Source organism: Anomaloglossus baeobatrachus, chromosome 5 (genome assembly GCF_048569485.1).
Source record: "Anomaloglossus baeobatrachus isolate aAnoBae1 chromosome 5, aAnoBae1.hap1, whole genome shotgun sequence".
NCBI lineage: Eukaryota > Metazoa > Chordata > Amphibia > Anura > Aromobatidae > Anomaloglossus > Anomaloglossus baeobatrachus.
The window spans coordinates 3,078,594-3,100,927 of NC_134357.1; positions in this window are offsets into that span (position 1 = coordinate 3,078,594).

Below are 22,334 nucleotides of genomic sequence, written 5' to 3' on the forward strand. Positions count from 1 at the left end.
TGACATGTAGTGACAGTAGATGGCGCTGTCTCATCAGTGTATAATGTTATGCAGCTCCTCTCTCTGCTCTCTATGACATGTAATGACAGTAGATGGCGCTGTCTCATCAGTGTATAATGTTATGCAGCTCCTCTCTCTGCTCCCTATGATCTGCACTGACAGTAGATGGCGCTACCTCATCAGTGTATAATGTTATGCAGCTCCTCTCTCTGCTCTCTATGACATGTACTGACAGTAGATGGCGCTGTGTCATCAGTGTATAATGTTATGCAGCTCCTCTCTCTGCTCTCTATGATCTGCACTGACAGTGGATGGCGCTGTCTCATCAGTGTATAATGTTATGCAGCTCCTCTCTCTGTTCTCTATGACATGTAGTGACAGTAGATGGTGCTGTCTCATCAGTTTAAAAGGTTATGCAGCTCCTCTCTCTGATCTCTATGATCTGCACTGACAGTAGATGGCGCTGTCTCATCAGTGTATAATGTTATGCAGCTCCTCTCTGTTCTCTATGATCTGCACTGATAGTAGATGGCACTGTGTCATCAGTGTTTAATGTTATGCAGCTCCTCTCTCTGCTCCCTATGATCTGCACTGACAGTAGATGGCGCTGTCTCATCAATGTATAATGTTATGCAGCTCCTATCTCTGCTCTCTATGATCTGCACTGAACGTAGATGGGGCTGTCTCATCAGTGTATAATGTTATGCAGCTCCTCTCTCTGCTCTCTATGACATGTAGTGACAGTAAATGGCGCTGTCTCATCAGTGTTTAATGTTATGCAGCTCCTCTCTCTGCTCCCTATGATCTGCACTGACAGTAGGTGGCGCTGTTCCATCAGTGTCTAATGTTATGCAGCTCCTCTCTCTGCTCTCTGATTTGTACTGACAGTAGATGGCGCTGTCTCATCAGTGTATAATGTTATGCAGCTCCTCTCTCTGCTCTCTATGCTCTGCACTGACAGTAGATGGCGCTGTCTCATCAGTGTATAATGTTATTCAGCTCCTCGCTCTGCTCTCTATGATCTGCACTGACAGTAGATGGCGCTGTCTCATCAGTGTATAATGTTATGCAGCTCCTCTCTCTGCTCCCTATGATCTGCACTGACAGTAGGTGGCGCTGTCTCATCAGTGTCTAATGTTATGCAGCTCCTCTCTCTGCTCTCTATGATCTGCACTGACAGTAGATGGCGCTGTCTCATCAGTGTATAATGTTATGCAGCTCCTCTCTCTGCTCTCTATGATCTGTACTGACAGTAGATAGCAATGTCTCATCAGAGTATAATGTTATGCAGCTCCTCTCTCTGCTCTCTATGATCTGTACTGACAGTAGATGGCGCTGTCTCATCAGTTTATAATGTTATGCAGCTCCTCTCTCTGCTCTCTTTGATCTGTACTGACAGTAGATGGCACTGTCTCATCAGTGTATAATGTTATGCAGCTCCTCTCTCTGCTCTCTATGATCTGTACTGACAGTAGATGACGCTGTCTCATCAGTGTATAATGTTATGTAGCTCCTCTCTCGTCTCTCTATGATCTGCACTGACAGTAGATGGCGCTGTCTCTTCAGTGTATAATGTTATGCAGCTCCTCTCTCTGCTCTCTATGATCTGCACTGACAGTAGTTGGCGCTGTTTCATCAGTGTATAATGTTATGCAGCTCCTCTCTCTGCTATCTATGATGTGCACTAACAGTAGATGGCGCTGTCTCATCAGTGTATAATGTTATGCAGCTCCTCTCTCTGCTCTCTATGACATGTAGTGATAGTAGATGGCGTTGTCTCATCAGTGTAAAATGTTATGCAGCTCCTCTCTCTTCTCTCTATGATCTGCACTGACAGTAGATGGTGCTGTCTCATCAGTGTATAATGTTATGCAGCTCCTCTCTCTGCTCTCTATGACATGTAGTGACAGTAGATGGCGCTGTCTCATCAGTGTATAATGTATGCAGCTCCTCTCTCTGCTCCCTATGATTTGTACTGTCAGTAGATGACGCTGTCTCATCAGTGTATAATGTTATGCAGCTCCTCTCTGTGCTCTCTATGACATGTAGTGACAGTAGATGGCGCTGTCTCATCAGTGTATAATGTTATGCAGCTCCTCTCTCTGCTCTCTATGATCTGCACTGACAGTAGATGGCACTGTCTCATCAGTGTATAATGTTATGCAGCTCCTCTCTCTGCTCTCTATGATCTGCACTGACAGTAGATGGTGCTGTCTCATCAGTGTATAATGTTATGCAGCTCCTCTCTCTCTGCTCTCTATGACATGTAATGACAGTAGATGGCGCTGTCTCATCAGTGTATAATGTTATGCAGCTCCTCTCTCTCTGCTCTCTATGACATGTAATGACAGTAGATGGCGCTGTCTCATCAGTGTATAATTTTATGCAGCTCCTCTCTCTGCTCTCTATGATCTGCACTGACAGTAGATGGCGCTGTCTCATCAGTGTATAATGTTATGCAGCTCCTCTCTCTTCTCTCTATGATCTGCACTGATAGTAGATGGCGCTATCTCATCAGTGTATAATGTTATGCAGCTCCTCTCTCTCTGCTCTCTATGACATGTAGTGACAGTAGATGGCGCTGTCTCATCAGTGTATAATGTTTTACAGCTCCTCTCTCTGCTCTCTATGATCTGCACTGACAGTGGATGGCGCTGTCTCATCAGTGTATAAGGTTATGCAGCTCCTCTCTCTGCTCTCTATTATCTCTACTGACAGTGGATGGCGCTGTCTCATCAGTGTATAAGGTTATGCAGCTCCTCTCTCTGCTCTCTATGACATGTAGTGACAGTAGATGGCGCTGTCTCATCAGTGTATAATGTTATGCAGCTCCTCTCTCTGCTCTATGACATGTACTGACAGTAGATGGCGCTGTCTCATCAGTGTATAATGTTATGCAGCTCCTCTCTCTGTTCTCTATGACATGTAGTGACAGTAGATGGCGCTGTCTCATCAGTGTATAATGTTATGCAGCTCCTCTCTCTGCTCTCTATGACATGTAATGACAGTAGATGGCGCTGTCTCATCAGTGTATAATGTTATGCAGCTCCTCTCTCTGCTCTCTATGATCTGCACTGACAGTAGATGGCGCTGTGTCATCAGTGTATAATGTTATACAGCTCCTCTCTCTGCTCTCTATGACATGTAATGACAGTAGATGGCGCTGTCTCATCAGTGTATAATATTATGCAGCTCCTCTCTGCTCTCTATGATCTGCACTGACAGTGGATGGCGCTGTCTCATCAGTGTATAATGATATGCAGCTCCTCTCTCTGTTCTCTATGACATGTAGTGACAGTAGATGGCACTGTCTCATCAGTGTATAATGTTATGCAGCTCCTCTATCTGCTCTCTATGATCTGCACTGACAGTAGATGGCGCTGTCTCATCAGTGAATAATGTTATGCAGCTCCTCTCTCTGTTCTCTATGATCTGCACTGATAGTAGATGACGCTGTCTCATCAGTGTATAATGTTATGCAGCTCCTCTCTCTGCTCTCTATGATCTGTACTGACAGTAGATGGCGCTGTCTCATCAGTGTATAATGTTATGCAGCTCCTCTCTCTGCTCTCTATTATCTCTACTGACAGTAGATGGCGCTGTCTCATCAGTGTATAATGTTATGCAGCTCCTCTCTCTGCTCTCTATGACATGTAATGACAGTAGATGGCGCTGTCTCATCAGTGTATAATGTTATGCAGCTCCTCTCTCTGCTCCCTATGATCTGCACTGACAGTAGATGGCGCTACCTCATCAGTGTATAATGTTATGCAGCTCCTCTCTCTGCTCTCTATGACATGTACTGACAGTAGATGGCGCTGTGTCATCAGTGTATAATGTTATGCAGCTCCTCTCTCTGCTCTCTATGACATGTAGTGACAGTAGATGGCGCTGTCTCATCAGTGTATAATGTTATGCAGCTCCTCTCTCTGCTCTCTATGATTTGTACTGACAGTAGATGACGCTGTCTCATCAGAGTATAATGTTATGCAGCTCCTCTCTGCTCTCTATGATCTGTAGTGACAGTAGATGACGCTGTCTCATCAGTGTATAATGTTATGCAGCTCCTCTCTCTGCTCTCTATGATCTGCACTGACAGTGGATGGCGCTGTCTCATCAGTATATAATGTTATGCAGCTCCTCTCTCTGTTCTCTATGACATGTAGTGACAGTAGATGGTGCTGTCTCATCAGTGTATAAGGTTATGTAGCTCCTCTCTCTGCTCTCTATGATCTGCACTGACAGTGGATGGCGCTGTCTCATCAGTATATAATGTTATGCAGCTCCTCTCTCTGTTCTCTATGACATGTAGTGACAGTAGATGGTGCTGTCTCATCAGTGTATAATGTTATGCAGCTCCTCTCTGCTCTCTATGATCTGCACTGACAGTAGATGGCGCTGTCTCATAAGTATATAATTTTATGCAGCTCCTCTCTGATCTCTATGATCTGCACTGACAGTAGATGGCGCTGTCTCATCAGTGTATAATGTTATGCAGCTCCTCTCTCTGCTCTCTATGATCTGTACTGACAGTAGATGGCGCTGTCTCATCAGTGTATAATGTTATGCAGCTCCTCTCTCTGCTCTCTATGACATGTAGTGACAGTAGATGGCGCTATCTCATCAGTGTATAATGTTATGCAGCTCCTCTCTCTGCTCTCTATGACATGTAGTGACAGTAGATGGTGTTGTATAATCAGTGTAAAATATTATGCAGCTCCTCTCTCTGCTTTCTATGATCTGCACTGACAGTAGATGGCGCTGTCTCATCAGTGTATAATGTTATGCAGCTCCTCTCTCTGCTCTCTATGATCTGCACTGACAGTGGATGGCGCTGTCTCATCAGTATATAATGTTATGCAGCTCCTCTCTCTGTTCTCTATGACATGTAGTGACAGTAGATGGTGCTGTCTCATCAGTGTATAAGGTTATGTAGCTCCTCTCTCTGCTCTCTATGATCTGTAATGACAGTAGATGGCGCTGTCTCATAAGTATATAATTTTATGCAGCTCCTCTCTGATCTCTATGATCTGCACTGACAGTAGATGGCGCTGTCTCATCAGTGTATAATGTTATGCAGCTCCTCTCTCTGCTCTCTATGATCTGTACTGACAGTAGATGGCGCTGTCTCATCAGTGTATAATGTTATGCAGCTCCTCTCTCTGCTCTCTATGACATGTAGTGACAGTAGATGGCGCTATCTCATCAGTGTATAATGTTATGCAGCTCCTCTCTCTGCTCTCTATGACATGTAGTGACAGTAGATGGTGTTGTATAATCAGTGTAAAATATTATGCAGCTCCTCTCTCTGCTTTCTATGATCTGCACTGACAGTAGATGGCGCTGTCTCATCAGTGTATAATGTTATGCAGCTCCTCTCTCTGTTGTCTATGATCTGTAGTGACAGTAGATGGCGCTGTCTCATCAGTGTATAATGTTATGCAGCTCTTCTCTCCTCTCTATGATTTATACTGACAGTAGATGGCGCTGTTTCATCAGTGTATGATGTTATGCAGCTCCTCTCTCTGTTCTCTATGATCTGTAGTGACAGTAGATGGCGCTGTCTCATCAGTGTATAATGTTATGCAGCTCCTCTCTGCTCTCTATGATCTATACTGACAGTAGATGGTGCTGACCCATCAGTGTATAATGTTATGCAGCTCCTCTCTGCTCTCTATGATCTGCACTGACAGTAGATGGGGCTGTCTCATCAGTGTATAATGTTATGCAGCTCCTCTCTCTGCTCTCTATGATCTGCACTGACAGTAGATGGGGCTGTCTCATCAAGGTATAATGTTATGCAGCTCCTCTCTCTGCTCTCTATGATCTGCACTGACAGTAGATGGCGCTGTCTCATCAGTGTATAATGTTATGCAGCTCCTCTCTCTGCTCTCTATGATCTGTACTGACAGTAGATAGCAATGTCTCATCAGAGTATAATGTTATGCAGCTCCTCTCTCTGCTCTCTATGATCTGTACTGACAGTAGATGGCGCTGTCTCATCAGTGTATAATGTTATGCAGCTCCTCTCTCTGCTCTCTATGATCTGTACTGACAGTAGATAGCAATGTCTCATCAGAGTATAATGTTATGCAGCTCCTCTCTCTGCTCTCTATGATCTGTACTGACAGTAGATGGCACTGTCTCATCAATGTATAATGTTATGCAGCTCCTCTCTCTGCTCTCTATGATCTGTACTGACAGTAGATGGCGCTGTCTCATCAGTGTATAATGTTATGCAGCTCCTCTCTCTGCTCTCTATGATCTGTACTGACAGTAAATGGCGCTGTCTCTTCAGTGTATAATGTTATGCAGCTCTTCTCTCTGCTCCCTATGATCTGCACTGACAGTAGATGGCGCTGTCTCATCAGTGTATAATGTTATGCAGACCCTCTCTCTGCTTTCTATGATCTGCACTGACAGTAGTTGGCGCTGTTTCATCAGTGTATAATGTTATGCAGCTCCTCTCTCTGCTCTCTGTGATCTGTACTGACTGCCATCTACTGTCAGTACAGATCATAGAGAGCAGAGAGAAGTGCTGCATAACATTTTACACTGATGAGACAGCGCCATCTACTGTCAGTACAGATCATAGAGAGCAGAGAGAGGAGCTGCATAACATTATTCACTGATGAGACAGCGCCATCTACTGTCAGTACAGATCATAGAGAGCAGAGAGAGGAGCTGCATAACATTATTCACTGATGAGACAGCGCCATCTACTGTCAGTACAGATCACAGAGAGCAGAGAGAGGAGCTGCATAACATTATACACTGATGAAACAGCGCCAACTACTGTCAGTGCAGATCATAGAAAGCAGAGAGAGGATCTGCATAACATTATACACTGATGAGACAGCGCCATCTACTGTCAGTGCAGATCATAGGGAGCAGAGAGAAGAGCTGCATAACATTATACACTGAAGAGACAGCGCCATTTACTGTCAGTACAGATCATAGAGAGCAGAGAGAGGAGCTGCATAACATTATACACTGATGAGACAGCGTCATCTACTGTCAGTACAGATCATAGAGAGCAGAGAGAGGAGCTGCATAACATTATACATTGATGAGACAGTGCCATCTACTGTCAGTACAGATCATAGAGAGCAGAGCGAGGAGCTGAATAACATTATACACTGATGAGACAGCGCCATCTACTGTCAGTGCAGATCATAGAGAGCAGAGAGAGGAGCTGCATAACATTATACACTGATGAGACAGTGCCATCTACTGTCAGTGCAGATCATAGAGAGCAGAGAGAGGAGCTGCATAACATTATACTCTGATGAGACATTGCTATCTACTGTCAGTATAGATCATAGAGAGCAGAGAGAGGAGCTGCATAACATTATACACTGATGAGACAGCGCCATCTACTGTCAGTGCAGATCATAGAGAGCAGAGAGAGGAGCTGCATAACATTATACCTTGATGAGACAGCCCCATCTACTGTCAGTGCAGATCATAGAGAGCAGAGAGAGGAGCTGCATAACATTATACACTGATGAGACAGCCCCATCTACTGTCAGTGCAGATCATAGAGAGCAGAGAGGAGCTGCATAACATTATACACTGAGGAGACATTGCCATCTACTATGTCTCCTCAGTGTATAATGTTATGCAGCTCCTCTCTCTGCTCTCTATGATCTGTACTGACAGTAGATGGCGCTGTTTCATCAGTTTATAATGTTATGCAGCTCCTCTCTCTGCTATCTATGATGTGCACTAACAGTAGATGGCGCTGTCTCATCAGTGTATAATGTTATGCAGCTCCTCTCTCTGCTCTCTATGACATGTAGTGATAGTAGATGGCGTTGTCTCAGCAGTGTAAAATGTTATGCAGCTCCTCTCTCTTCTCTCTATGATCTGCACTGACAGTAGATGGTGCTGTCTCATCAGTGTATAATGTTATGCAGCTCCTCTCTCTGCTCTCTATGACATGTAATGACAGTAGATGGCGCTGTCTCATCAGTGTATAATGTTATGCAGCTCCTCTCTCTGCTCCCTATGATTTGTACTGTCAGTAGATGACGCTGTCTCATCAGTGTATAATGTTATGCAGCTCCTCTCTGTGCTCTCTATGACATGTAGTGACAGTAGATGGCGCTGTCTCATCAGTGTATAATGTTATGCAGCTCCTCTCTCTGCTCTCTATGATCTGCACTGACAGTAGATGGCACTGTCTCATCAGTGTATAATGTTATGCAGCTCCTCTCTCTGCTCTCTATGATCTGTACTTACAGTAGATGGTGCTGTCTCATCAGTGTATAATGTTATGCAGCTCCTCTCTCTGCTCTCTATGACATGTAATGACAGTAGATGGCGCTGTCTCATCAGTGTATAATGTTATGCAGCTCCTCTCTCTGCTCTCTATGACATGTAGTGACAGTAGATGGCGCTGTCTCATCAGTGTATAATGTTTTACAGCTCCTCTCTCTGCTCTCTATGATCTGCACTGACAGTGGATGGCGCTGTCTCATCAGTGTATAAGGTTATGCAGCTCCTCTCTCTGCTCTCTATGACATGTAGTGACAGTAGATGGCGCTGTCTCATCAGTGTATAATGTTATGCAGCTCCTCTCTCTGCTCTATGACATGTACTGACAGTAGATGGCGCTGTCTCATCAGTGTATAATGTTATGCAGCTCCTCTCTCTGCTCCCTATGATTTGTACTGTCAGTAGATGACGCTGTCTCATCAGTGTATAATGTTATGCAGCTCCTCTCTGTGCTCTCTATGACATGTAGTGACAGTAGATGGCGCTGTCTCATCAGTGTATAATGTTATGCAGCTCCTCTCTCTGCTCTCTATGATCTGCACTGACAGTAGATGGCACTGTCTCATCAGTGTATAATGTTATGCAGCTCCTCTCTCTGCTCTCTATGATCTGTACTTACAGTAGATGGTGCTGTCTCATCAGTGTATAATGTTATGCAGCTCCTCTCTCTCTTCTCTATGATCTGTACTGACAGTAGATGGTGCTGTCTCATCAGTGTATAATGTTATGCAGCTCCTCTCTCTGCTCTCTATGACATGTAATGACAGTAGATGGCGCTGTCTCATCAGTGTATAATGTTATGCAGCTCCTCTCTCTGCTCTCTATGACATGTAGTGACAGTAGATGGCGCTGTCTCATCAGTGTATAATGTTTTACAGCTCCTCTCTCTGCTCTCTATGATCTGCACTGACAGTGGATGGCGCTGTCTCATCAGTGTATAAGGTTATGCAGCTCCTCTCTCTGCTCTCTATGACATGTAGTGACAGTAGATGGCGCTGTCTCATCAGTGTATAATGTTATGCAGCTCCTCTCTCTGCTCTATGACATGTACTGACAGTAGATGGCGCTGTTTCATCAGTGTATAATGTTATGCAGCTCCTCTCTCTGTTCTTGTGACGGGGTGTACATCAGAGCAAAGAGAGACAACAGGCCGAGGATGATCTAACAGGTTTACTAACAGGAATACAGGAACAGCACACGACAAGTCCAAATAAAACAGATTCGGGGGCACCTCCCGATAATCCAAAGTGCCAGATCACAACGTAATAGTCCTTTTCAGAGTCCCAGAAATCCCACACAATCCACTGGACGGCGAGGTCTGTCCGCAGATTCAGATCTCGCTCCCTTCCTCTTCAAAAACTCAACTCCCAACTGCATTTAGAAACTTGAGTGAATTGTTTGAGCTCGTGGGCCCGCCCCTCAAGGGTAGGGGTCTATGCAATGGTTGGGCCCACTAGAAGATTCTAGAAGGTTGGCTCCGAGATGTCTACAGGTTTGTGTAGTTGGCGTTATCCACTGCTTACGAAACAATGAGAAGTTCCCCTGGCTGTGTGGACAAGAGATAATTGCATTATGGGCCCAGAGACACAGGAGATGGGGGGAAGGTATGGTTACTTACATCCCAAGACATTTCAAAGTGTTCAGTAAGTACAACCAAAGGAAAGTGACATCACATCCTGACATAGTATTACAGCAAATACAGTGAGAAGGTAAAATACATCCTGACATAGTATTACAGCAAATACAGTGAGAAGGTAAAATACATCATGACAATTCCTTCCCCTCCCAACTTGTGTACGTACTAGGGACCTCTACAGGTCGCTGGTTAAGTACACGCAGGCATGGCTGACAGGACTCAAGGCTCCACTTGCCTGGACAGTCCATCTGCATTTTGGTGTTGGCTGCCCCTTCTATATTGTATGGTAAAGTTATAGGGCTGCAGAGCCAGGCTCCATCGCAGTAAGCGTCCATTGTCCCCAGAGACTCTGTTCAGCCAGGTGAGGGGATTGTGATCAGTAACCACAGTGAATTCCCGTCCATACAGATACGGCCGTAGTTTCTTAAGGGCCCACACTACAGTCAGACATTCCTTCTCAACAGTTGCATAGGCCACTTCTCGGTCCAGCAGTTTCCGGCTGAGATAGGCGATGGGGTGCTCGTCCCCAGCTGCATTCACCTGGCTGAGGACAGCTCCCAGTCCATAAGCAGAGGCATCCGTTTGCACAATGAATCTCCTCTTGTAGTCTGGAGCAGCCAGGACAGGATCGCAGATCAAAGCATCCTTCAGCCGGTTAAAAGCCTCATCACAGGCTGGAGTCCAGATCACCAGCCGGGGCATTGTTTTCTTGGTCAGGTCGGTAAGAGGCTTGGCCACAGTACTGAAATGAGAAACAAATTTTCGGTAATAACTGGCAGTGCCCAGAAAAGCCATAACTTGTTTCTTAGTTTGGGGTACAGGCCAGTCTCTAATAGCCTGGATTTTGGCAGGCTCAGGTCGGAGCTTCCCTCCTCCCACTCTATGTCCTAGGTACTGGACTTCCCCCATCCCCAATTGGCATTTATCGGGTCGAATAGTTAGGCCGGCTGCAAGAATCAGGTCCAGAATAATGGCTACTTGATTCAGATGTTCCTCCCATGTGTGGCTGAAGACGGCGATATCATCCAAGTAGGCACAAGCAAAGTCATCACATCCCCGGAGGATCTGATCCACCATTCTCTGGAAGGTGGCCGGGGCATTTTTCATTCCAAAAGGCATGCTTAGAAATTCATACAGACCAAAGGGGGTTATAAAAGCGGACCGTTCTCTCCCTTCATCCGTTAGAGGGATCTGCCAGTATCCCTTACTGAGATCCAAGGTAGTGACATATCGGGACCCAGCCAGTCGGTCTAGAAGTTCGTCAATACGAGGCATTGGGTAAGGATCGCTGACGGTATGGTCGTTTAGTCGCCGATAGTCCACACAAAATCGAGTACTCCCATCCTTCTTGGGTACTAACACCACAGGGGAGGCCCAAGGGCTATGGGAGGCCTGGATTACCCCAAGCTGTAACATCTCCTCCAGTTCGTGCTGCATGGTGTTTCGAACTGATTCAGGTACCCGGTAAGGAGCCAGTTGTATGGGACGGATGCCCTGAGTGTCCACATGATGTTGGGTGACGGTGGTTCGACCTGGTTGGGATGAGAAAGCAGCCCGTCTCTGTTGAAGCACTTCCAGCATCTGGATTTTCTGTAAGGAGTCCAGGTAATCTCCCAGGGGAACCTGTTCCACAGTGGATGGGGCTCTCGCTGCTTCCACGAGATCAGGTAGAGAGTCCTCATCCTCTTGACCATCTTCTGAAGCCAACCGACAGCTTGCTATCATTGGAATGTTCCGGTCATGGTACTGTGAAGCCCCTAGAACGCTGTGTCGGTGCATTACCTTCAGGGACTCCACTGGCTCAGTCTGGTCACAGGTAGGAAACCTTCTTTTAGGATTGTCGTGACGCCACTCTCAGAATTGCGGTCAGTGCGGACCGCCACTGCAGGTTAAGGGACGCCTGGGGCTGATGGTGGGTGCAGTTAGTTGTAATAGCCTCCTGAGAGTGAGGCAAGCCCCAGGGCCCTGTGTAGGTGTGTAGAACCACAAGGCGCAGAATAACTCCACACAAGCAGGATGTCTCTCAGGGGTTTTACTCACAGTTGATGGCAGGGTGAGTAACCCGGGCGTAGCTGGGATGAACCAGGCTGGAACCAGGTATCCTTCAGGCTGACTGATGATGGTGACTACCGACTCGCCTTCCTTAGCCCTTGGTGGTTTGGGGTAACCCCGACTTTTAGTCCCTATGGGGGTCACCCAGGGAAGTTGCTGAAGCCTCTCTCCCCTTCGTTTGGTTGCCGTTTGCTTGTCGCCTGGACCAGATCACTCCAGCTGCTTGCCTCCTGTGAACTATGGGCCCTAACTGTGGCTACGTGGCTGCGGCTTTTGGGTGTTGTGGTGTGGGCTTTGAGGGCCCCACACCGGCAGGTTTAGCGAGGAAAGGTAGATCTATCCCCGCTCCGGGATCTGCCGCCCGTTTGGGCCTGGTACTCCCTAGCAGTCTCCTTACTTCCCACTCCGTGCTCTCTCTTTAGCTGAAGATGGATTTCGGGTAGCACTCCTAGGTGACCGTTCTCCCCCGTCGGTAGCCACTGCGCGGGCGCTGTTAGACTGCAACAGCCCCAGGGGTAGGGGTCAGCTCTCCTCGGAGCTCCCTGGACTCTGCACTAAACCGGCTCACTGCTCCTCCTCTCCTGTTCTTGCCTACGCCACCTAGCAACCAGACTCTCTTACCACACCCCTTGAGTGGAGATGGAGGCTTTTGGCCCCCTCCACTATTCCAGTGGAGGTGAAGGCTTTGCCCCCTCCTGGGATCCCCAGGGGTCCTCCCAAAGGTACATGTGTGAGACCTGATCACTATGCGCCTGTGTAGTCACACCTCGGTCAGCCTTCTGGATTACCTGTATTGTACTGTCCCCAGCATGGGTGCAGTACTCAGTGGTGCCTGACCAGGTCAGGGGCGCCACAGAACTCCTTAATCATATTCACATGGACAGTCTTTTGTCTTAGCCCCTGATCATCTAAAGCAAGAAGGTAATTGGTATCATTCAGTTTTCTGAGAACCCGGAAGGGACCCTCCCATGTGGTCTGCAGTTTATTCTGCCGATGGGGAACAATCATTAAGACTTTCACATTAAGTCATCAGGCTTTGTCCACAGGCTAAATAGACCAGGTGAGTGCTGCTAAGAGCAGTTCTACTATTCATATGTGAGGCCGTATGGCACATTTTATAAAAATATTTTAGTGTAGGACTGCTTCAAATGAGATTTGCCGTGACGTGGCGAAGCAGCTCAAGAAATTGCAATTTTTTGCCAAAAATCTCAAAATTTTTTTTATAATAAGTACAGTTTGGAATGTTTAGTGCTGTAGTGCACATTTGGTGCTGGCTTTTTGTTTTTTCTTCATTGAATTGGTCGGTGGTTGACCTCCACCTTGCTATGCACCCCAATTTGGGATGTATTCCATCTGTCTGGATTTTGGCGGTTGGTGACTGTTCACATTAAGTCATCAGGCTTTGTCCACAGGCTATTTACTTCATGCAGCATTTGCTTGGACCTGTCCCGCCCACAGCCATGACTCAGTCATGGGTACGGGATTGAAATAGACCAGGTGAGTGCTGCTAAGAGCAGTTCTACTATTCATATGTGAGGCCGTATGGCACATTTTATAAAAATATTTTAGTGTAGGACTGCTTCAAATGAGATTTGCCGTGACGTGGCGAAGCAGCTCAAGAAATTGCAATTTTTTGCCAAAAATCTCAAAATTTTTTTTTTTAATAAGTACAGTTTGGAATGTTTAGTGCTGTAGTGCACATTTGGTGCTGGCTTTTTTTTTTTTTTTTTTTTAATCATTAAGACTTGTTGTCCTTCTACAAACTCCCGATAGCGTGCGTTACGGTCATACCATGTCTTCTGTCTGGTTTGAGCCATACGCAAATGACTCTGTGCAAAACTAGCAAGTTGGGCCAAGGTTTCTCGCAGCTTTAGGACATAAGGGACAACAGGGGTTCCCGTATCTTCAACTTGCCCCTCCCAGTATTCCTTGAGCAGGGTTAAGGGTCCTCGGACCTTTCTTCCATAGAGTAGTTCAAAGGGGGAGAACCCAGTGGACTCCTGGGGAACTTCCCGATAGGCAAACAAGAGATGGGGTAGGTACTTCTCCCAGTCTGAATCTCGGTCCGTGAAGGCCCTCAGCATATTCTTCAGAGTGCCGTTGAATCGTTCACAAAGTCCATTTGTTTGGGGATGATACGGGGTCGTTCGGATCGCTCGTACTCCACAGGTGCGCCACAGACACTGGACCAACTCTGACATAAACTGGGAGCCTTGGTCCGACAAGATCTCACTGGGGAATCCTACTCTGGTAAAAATAATAACCAAGGCCTCGGCCACCTTGGCTGCAGAGATACTTGACAAGGCCACGGCTTCTGGATATCGGGTGGCGTAGTCCACAACAGTGAGAATGTACTGCTTTCCAGATTTACTTGGTTTAGCCAGAGGTCCAATGATATCAACAGCTACTCTTTGAAAGGGTTCTTCTATTATAGGGAGCGGTTGCAGGGGTGCCTTTGGGTGATCTCCGGGTCGCCCTCTACGCTGACATATGTCACAAGTTCGGCAGAAATGCGCCACTGCTTGGGAAATCCCCGGCCAATAAAAAGTTTGAGTCAATCGTCTCTCGGTGCGGGTTTTCCCTTGATGGCCAGCCGTAGGAATGTCATGAGCCAGGTGTAATAGGGGAATTCTGTACTTCTGAGGAACAATCAGCTGTTTGCTATAAGTCCAGGGCTTATCTAGGGAGTCGGCATTGGCAACCCGATACAGAAGTCCATTTTCTCTGATAATTCTTTCTCCGTTTTCCCCTAGCTGCCCTATTTCAGCCCGAGTTCTAAAACTAGCAAGGGTGGGGTCAGTCTCTACTTCTGTCTAAACTGAACTTTATCCCAAGTGACATTCATATTATCTCCACAAGAAGAATCACTCACCGGCTGTAATGGCAGTTCTGGTGGCCTCAGTTCCATGGATGGGTTGTACACGTCCACATGGGCTGCTCTCTTGGCTTGACTTCTGGTTACCGCACCGACAAAGTGGCAATGAAGATTCCCCACATCATTTCCTAGAAGAACGTCTGCAGGGAGGCCGCTCATCACACCGACCACACATTGTTTTGCCCCAAAGCCATAATCCAGGGTCACACTCGCTCTTGGAATATATCTCTGGGTACCTCCTGCCAGTTCAATGGCAATTCCTGGTCCCTTTTGAATTGCTTGTGGTTGAATTACTCGGGGATCGGCTATGGTGAGGAAAGCCCCAGTGTCACGGAAGCCAACAACTTTTTGGCCATCCAGCACGACCTCCTGTAGATGTTTGTCCTGAAGATCAGAAGAACAGGTGGCTGGAGCTCGCACCCCATAGACTCCGGGTAGGGGAGCCAGGATATCTGAGTCACTTGGCAAGTCATCAGGCACAGAATCCAGCTCTTCTCCTGGTGAAGGTGTCTGTAGGTAATGAACAGGCAAAGGCGGTCTGTAGCTGTTCTGTCTACGAACACCTGGACATTGGAATTGCATGTGCCCAGGCTGCCCACATCCATAACATCTGCGCTCTGGGATTCTTCCTCCGCGTCGTATTCCCAAAGGTGGAGCAGGAGTAATGCGAGGCACAGTCACACGAAGGTCCCCATGAGTTGACGGTCTAGGGTGATGGTGAACATTGGGGCCAGAAGGACCAGGGGCCACCAGCGTTGGGGGGTTGGTGTTTTTTTTCTCACTGGGTAGTAGTTTTTTCCACTGAGGCTTGATGGTGAGAGCCTCATCAGCTAGAGCTGCAGCTTCCTCCACAGTGGCTGGTCTCCTTTCACGCACCCATTCCCGGATCTCAGCGGGGCACTTGAAGTAAAACTGCTCTTTTAGGAGGACCTGGAGGACGGTCTCCAAGGTTAAGGCCTCCTCTGCCTCCAACCAACGATGCCACAGATGTTTGAGTTTGTGGGCATACATCTTGAAGGACACTTCCTCATCACATGCTAGAGTACGGAACTGAGTCCTGTAAGTGTCTGGCGTTACAGCATAATGTTCTAGAATAGTCTGTTTAATATCCGCATACTCACAGTTCCACCGAGGGTCCATAGCTCTATAGGCTGCAGCAGCTCCACCCTCTAAGAGCCCAACCAGATGCCGGACGCGCTCCCTTTCTGGGACTTCCATTAATCGACACTGATGCTCAAAGTCCTGGAAGAAGCCCTCAATGTCACCAGCAGCCTCATTAAACTGCTTGAAGTCTTTGCGGGACACTCTGGGAAGTTCCCTCATGATGGGTGCTGGGGTTACAGTCTGTCTGGAACCTCTCGCGGCTTCCACAGCGAGCTGCTTATCCAGCAATGCCATCTCCTCCATCCTGCGCTCCTTCTCTTCAGCTCCACGCATGGCCTCCCTCTTATCTTCTATGGTGGCCTCATCTCCAAGCAGTGCCATCTTTTCCTTGTACCACACAACCCATTGACTTTTTTGGGTATTCACCTCCGGCTCCCGTCTTTGCTCCCCTTGCTGTGGAAATTGTTCCTCGGTGCCATCTTGCAGGCAAGCGTGTTCCAATGCCTCAATTAGTTGCTCCTTAGAGAGTCCTTTGTAGCCGACACCTAATTCACGGGCCTTTGTTTGTAGACTCGCCACAGTCCAGTTCCTGTATCCTGAGGTTCTGGTTTCAGACGTCGATTGGCTGTTGTCCTCCATTTCCTCTGCTCTGATCCCGCCGCTGCCACCAGTTTGTGACGGGGTGTACATCAGAGCAAAGAGAGACAACAGGCCGAGGATGATCCAACAGGTTTACTAACAGGAATACAGGAACAGCACACGACAAGTCCAAATAAAACAGATTCGGGGGCACCTCCCGATAATCCAAAGTGCCAGATCACAACGTAATAGTCCTTTTCAGAGTCCCAGAAATCCCACACAATCCACTGGACGGCGAGGTCTGTCCGCAGATTCAGATCTCGCTCCCTTCCTCTTCAAAAACTCAACTCCCAACTGCATTTAGAAACAGGAGTGAATTGTTTGAGCTCGTGGGCCCGCCCCTCAAGGGTAGGGGTCTATGCAATGGTTGGGCCCACTAGAAGATTCTAGAAGGTTGGCTCCGAGATGTCTACAGGTTTGTGTAGTTGGCGTTATCCACTGCTTACGAAACAATGAGAAGTTCCCCTGGCTGTGTGGACAAGAGATAATTGCATTATGGGCCCAGAGACACAGGAGATGGGGGGAAGGTATGGTTACTTACATCCCAAGACATAGTATTACAGCAAATACAGTGAGAAGGTAAAATACATCATGACAGTTCTCTATGACATGTAGTGACAGTAGATGGCGCTGTCTCATCAGTGTATAATGGTTTGCAGCTCCTCTCTCTGCTCTCTATGACATGTAATGACAGTAGATGGCGCTGTGTCATCAGTGTATAATGTTATACAGCTCCTCTCTCTGCTCTCTATGACATGTAATGACAGTAGATGGCGCTGTCTCATCAGTGTATAATATTATGCAGCTCCTCTCTGCTCTCTATGATCTGCACTGACAGTGGATGGCGCTGTCTCATCAGTGTATAATGATATGCAGCTCCTCTCTCTGTTCTCTATGACATGTAGTGACAGTAGATGGTGCTGTCTCATCTGTGTATAATGTTATGCAGCTCCTCTCTCTGCTCTCTATGATCTGCACTGACAGTAGATGGCACTGTCTCATCAGTGAATAATGTTATGCAGCTCCTCTCTCTGTTCTCTATGATCTGCACTGATAGTAGATGGCGCTGTCTCATCAGTGTATAATGTTATGCAGCTCCTCTCTCTGCTCTCTATTATCTCTACTGACAGTAGATGGCGCTGTCTCAGTGTATAATGTTATGCAGCTCCTCTCTCTGCTCTCTATGACATGTAGTGACAGTAGATGGCGCTGTCTCATCAGTGTATAATGTTATGCAGCTCCTCTCTCTGCTCTCTATGACATGTAATGACAGTAGATGGCGCTGTCTCATCAGTGTATAATGTTATGCAGCTCCTCTCTCTGCTCTCTATGATCTGCACTGACAGTAGATGGCGCTGTGTCATCAGTGTATAATGTTATACAGCTCCTCTCTCTGCTCTCTATGACATGTAATGACAGTAGATGGCGCTGTCTCATCAGTGTATAATATTATGCAGCTCCTCTCTGCTCTCTATGATCTGCACTGACAGTGGATGGCGCTGTCTCATCAGTGTATAATGATATGCAGCTCCTCTCTCTGTTCTCTATGACATGTAGTGACAGTAGATGGCGCTGTCACATCAGTGTATAATGTTATGCAGCTCCTCTCTCTGCTCTCTTTGATCTGTACTGACAGTAGATGGCACTGTCTCATCAGTGTATAATGTTATGCAGCTCCTCTCTCTGCTCCCTATGATCTGCACTGACAGTAGATGGCGCTGTCTCATCTGTGTATAATGTTATGCAGCTCCTCTCTCTGCTCTCTATGATCTGCACTGACAGTAGTTGGCACTGTCTCATCAGTGAATAATGTTATGCAGCTCCTCTCTCTGTTCTCTATGATCTGCACTGATAGTAGATGACGCTGTCTCATCAGTGTATAATGTTATGCAGCTCCTCTCTCTGCTCTCTATGATCTGTACTGACAGTAGATGGCGCTGTCTCATCAGTGTATAATGTTATGCAGCTCCTCTCTCTGCTCTCTATGATCTGCACTGACAGTAGATGCCGCTGTCTCATCACTATATAATCTTATGCAGCTCCTCTCTCTGCTCTCTATGATCTGCACTGACAGTAGATGGCGCTGTCTCATCAGTGTATAATGTTATGCAGCTCCTCTCTCTGCTCTCTATGATCTGCACTGACAGTAGATGGCGCTGTCTCATCAGAGTATAATGTTATGCAGCTCCTCTCTCTGCTCTCTATGATCTGCACTGACAGTAGTTGGCGCTGTCTCATCAGTATATAATGTTATGCAGCTCCTCTCTCTGCTCTCTATGATCTACACTGACAGTAGATAGCGCTGTCACATCAGTGTATAATGTTATGCAGCTCCTCTCTGTTCTCTATGATCTGTACTGACAGTAGATGGCGCTGTCTCATCAGTGTATAATGTTATGCAGCTCCTCTCTCTGCTCCCTATGATCTGCACTGACAGTAGATGGCGCTGTCTCATCAGTGTATAATGTTATGCAGCTCCTCTCTCTGTTCTCTATGATCTGTAGTGACAGTAGGTGGCGCTGTCTCATCAGTGTGTAATGTTATGCAGCTCTTCTCTCTGCTCTCTATGATCTGCACTGACAGTAGATGGCGCTGTCTCATCAGTGTATAATGTTATGCAGCTCCTCTATCTGCTCCCTATGATCTGCACTGACAGTAGATGGCGCTGTCTCATCAGTGTATAATGTTATGCAGCTCCTCTCTCTGCTCTCTATGATCTGTAGTGACAGTAGATGACGCTGTCTCATCAGTGTCTAATGTTATGCAGCTCCTCTCTCTGCTCTCTATGATCTGTAATGACAGTAGATGGCACTGTCTCATCAGTGTATAATGTTATGCAGCTCCTCTCTCTGCTCTCTATGATCTGTAGTGACAGTAGATGGCGCTGCCTCATCAGTTTATAATGTTATGCAGCTCCTCTCTCTGCTCCCTATGATCTGCACTGACAGTAGATGGCGCTGTCTCATCAGTGTCTAATGTTATGCAGCTCTTCTCTCTGCTCCCTATGATCTGCACTGACAGTAGATGGCGCTGTCTCATCAGTGTATAATGTTATGCAGCTCCTCTCTCTGCTCTCTATGATCTGCACTGACAGTAGGTGGCGCTGTCTCATCAGTATATAATGTTATGCAGCTCCTCTCTCTGCTTTCTATGACATGTAGTGACAGTAGGTGGCGCTGTCTCATCAGTGTCTAATGTTATGCAGCTCCTCTCTCTGCTCTCTATGATCTGCACTGACAGTAGATGGCGCTGTCTCATCAGTGTCTAATGTTATGCAGCTCCTCTCTCTGCTCCCTATGATCTGCACTGACAGTAGGTGGCGCTGTCTCATCAGTGTATAATGTTATGCAGCTCCTCTCTCTGCTCTCTATGACATGTAGTGACAGTAGATGGCGCTGTCTCATCAGTTTATAATGTTATGCAGCTCCTCTCTCTGCTCTCTTTGATCTGTACTGACAGTAGATGGCACTGTCTCATCAGTGTATAATGTTATGCAGCTCCTCTCTCTGCTCTCTATGATCTGTACTGACAGTAGATTTCGCTGTCTCATCAGTGTATAATGTTATGCAGCTCCTCTCTCTGCTCTCTATGATTTGTAATGACAGTAGACGGCGCTGTCTAATCAGTGTATAATATTATGCAGCTCCTCTCTCTGCTCTCTATGAGATGTAGTGACAGTAGATGGCGCTGTCTCATCAGTGTATAATGTTATGCAGCTCCTCTCTCTGCTCCCTATGATCTGCACTGACAGTAGTTGGCGCTGTCTCATCAGTGTATAATGTTATTCAGCTCCTCGCTCTGCACTCTATGATGTGCACTAACAGTAGATGGCGCTGTCTCATCAGTGTATGTTATGCAGCTCCTCTCTCTGCTCTCTATGATCTGCACTGACAGTAGATGACGCTGTCTCATTAGTGTATAATGTTATGCAGCTCCTCTCTCTTCTCTCTATGATCTGCACTGTCAGTAGATGGCGCTGTCTTATCAGTGTATAATGTTATGCAGCTCCTCTCTCTGCTCTCTATGATCTGCACTGACAGTAGATGACGCTGTCTCATCAGTGTATAATGTTATGCAGCTCTTCTCTCTGCTCCCTATGATCTGCACTGACAGTAGATGGCGCTGTCTCATCAGTGTCTAATGTTATGCAGCTCTTCTCTCTGCTCCCTATGATCTGCACTGACAGTAGATGGCGCTGTCTCATCAGTGTATAATGTTATGCAGCTCCTCTCTCTGCTCTCTATGATCTGCACTGACAGTAGATGGCGCTGTCTCATCAGTGTCTAATGTTATGCAGCTCCTCTCTCTGCTCCCTATGATCTGTACTGACAGTAAATGGCGCTGTCTCATCAGTGTATAATGTTATGCAGCTCCTCTCTCTGCTCTCTATGACATGTAGTGACAGTAGATGGCGCTGTCTCATCAGTTTATAATGTTATGCAGCTCCTCTCTCTGCTCTCTTTGATCTGTACTGACAGTAGATGGCACTGTCTCATCAGTGTATAATGTTATGCAGCTCCTCTCTCTGCTCTCTATGATCTGCACTGACAGTAGATGACGCTGTCTCATTAGTGTATAATGTTATGCAGCTCCTCTCTCTTCTCTCTATGATTTGTACTGACAGTAGATGGCGCTGTCTCATCAGTGTATAATGTTATGCAGCTCCTCTCTCTGCTCTCTATGATCTGCACTGACAGTAGATGACGCTGTCTCATCAGTGTATAATGTTATGCAGCTCTTCTCTCTGCTCCCTATGATTTGTACTGACAGTAGATGACGCTGTCTCATTAGTGTATAATGTTATGCAGCTCCTCTCTCTGCTCCCTATGATCTGCACTGACAGTAGATGGCGCTGTCTCATCAGTATATAATGTTATGCAGCTCCTGTCTGCTCTCTATGATCTGCACTAACAGTAGATGGCGCTGTCTCATCAGTGTATAATGTATGCAGCTCCTCTCTCTGCTCTCTATGATCTGCACTGACAGTAGATGACGCTGTTCCATCAGTGAATAATGTTATGCAGTTCCTCTCTCTGTTCTCTTTGATCTGTACTGACAGTAGATGGCGCTGTCTCATCAGTGTATAATGGTTTGCAGCTCCTCTCTATATAATATATAGGAATAGATCCCTCTGTGTGTAATGACTCTATATAATATATAGGAATAGATCCCTATGTGTGTAATGACTCTATATAATATATAGGAATAGATCCCTCTGTGTGTAATGTCTCTATATAATATATAGGAATAGATCCCTCTGTGTGCAATGACTCTATATAATATATAGGAATAGATCCCTCTGTGTGTAATGACTATATAATATATAGGAATAGATCCCTATGTGTGTAATGTCTCTATATAATATATAGGAATAGATCCCTCTGTGTGCAATGACTCTATACAATATATTGGAATAGAGCCTTCTTATTGTTTATTGGGATGCTCTTGTAGAAAGGAAGATGAATGGCAGGGAAGAGCACGATCCTCTCTGATAATGCTAGTAATGTCCGCGGTCGCAGTGGTTGTACGGTGCGTGACGTGATTTCGGGGATATCCTCTGTTTTGTGTGAGGTTATGATGTTCAGTCACATTCTCGGGAGTTGCAGTTTTTGTAGTAAATGAAAGCCGTGTATATTTTCTGGAAAGTCCTGTCTATGTAATAGAGACCTCCCTGTACAAGAAGCCGATGACCGCTCAACATGCCGGACATGGGACAGTTTCATCCAGAACACGTAACCTCTATTGTAC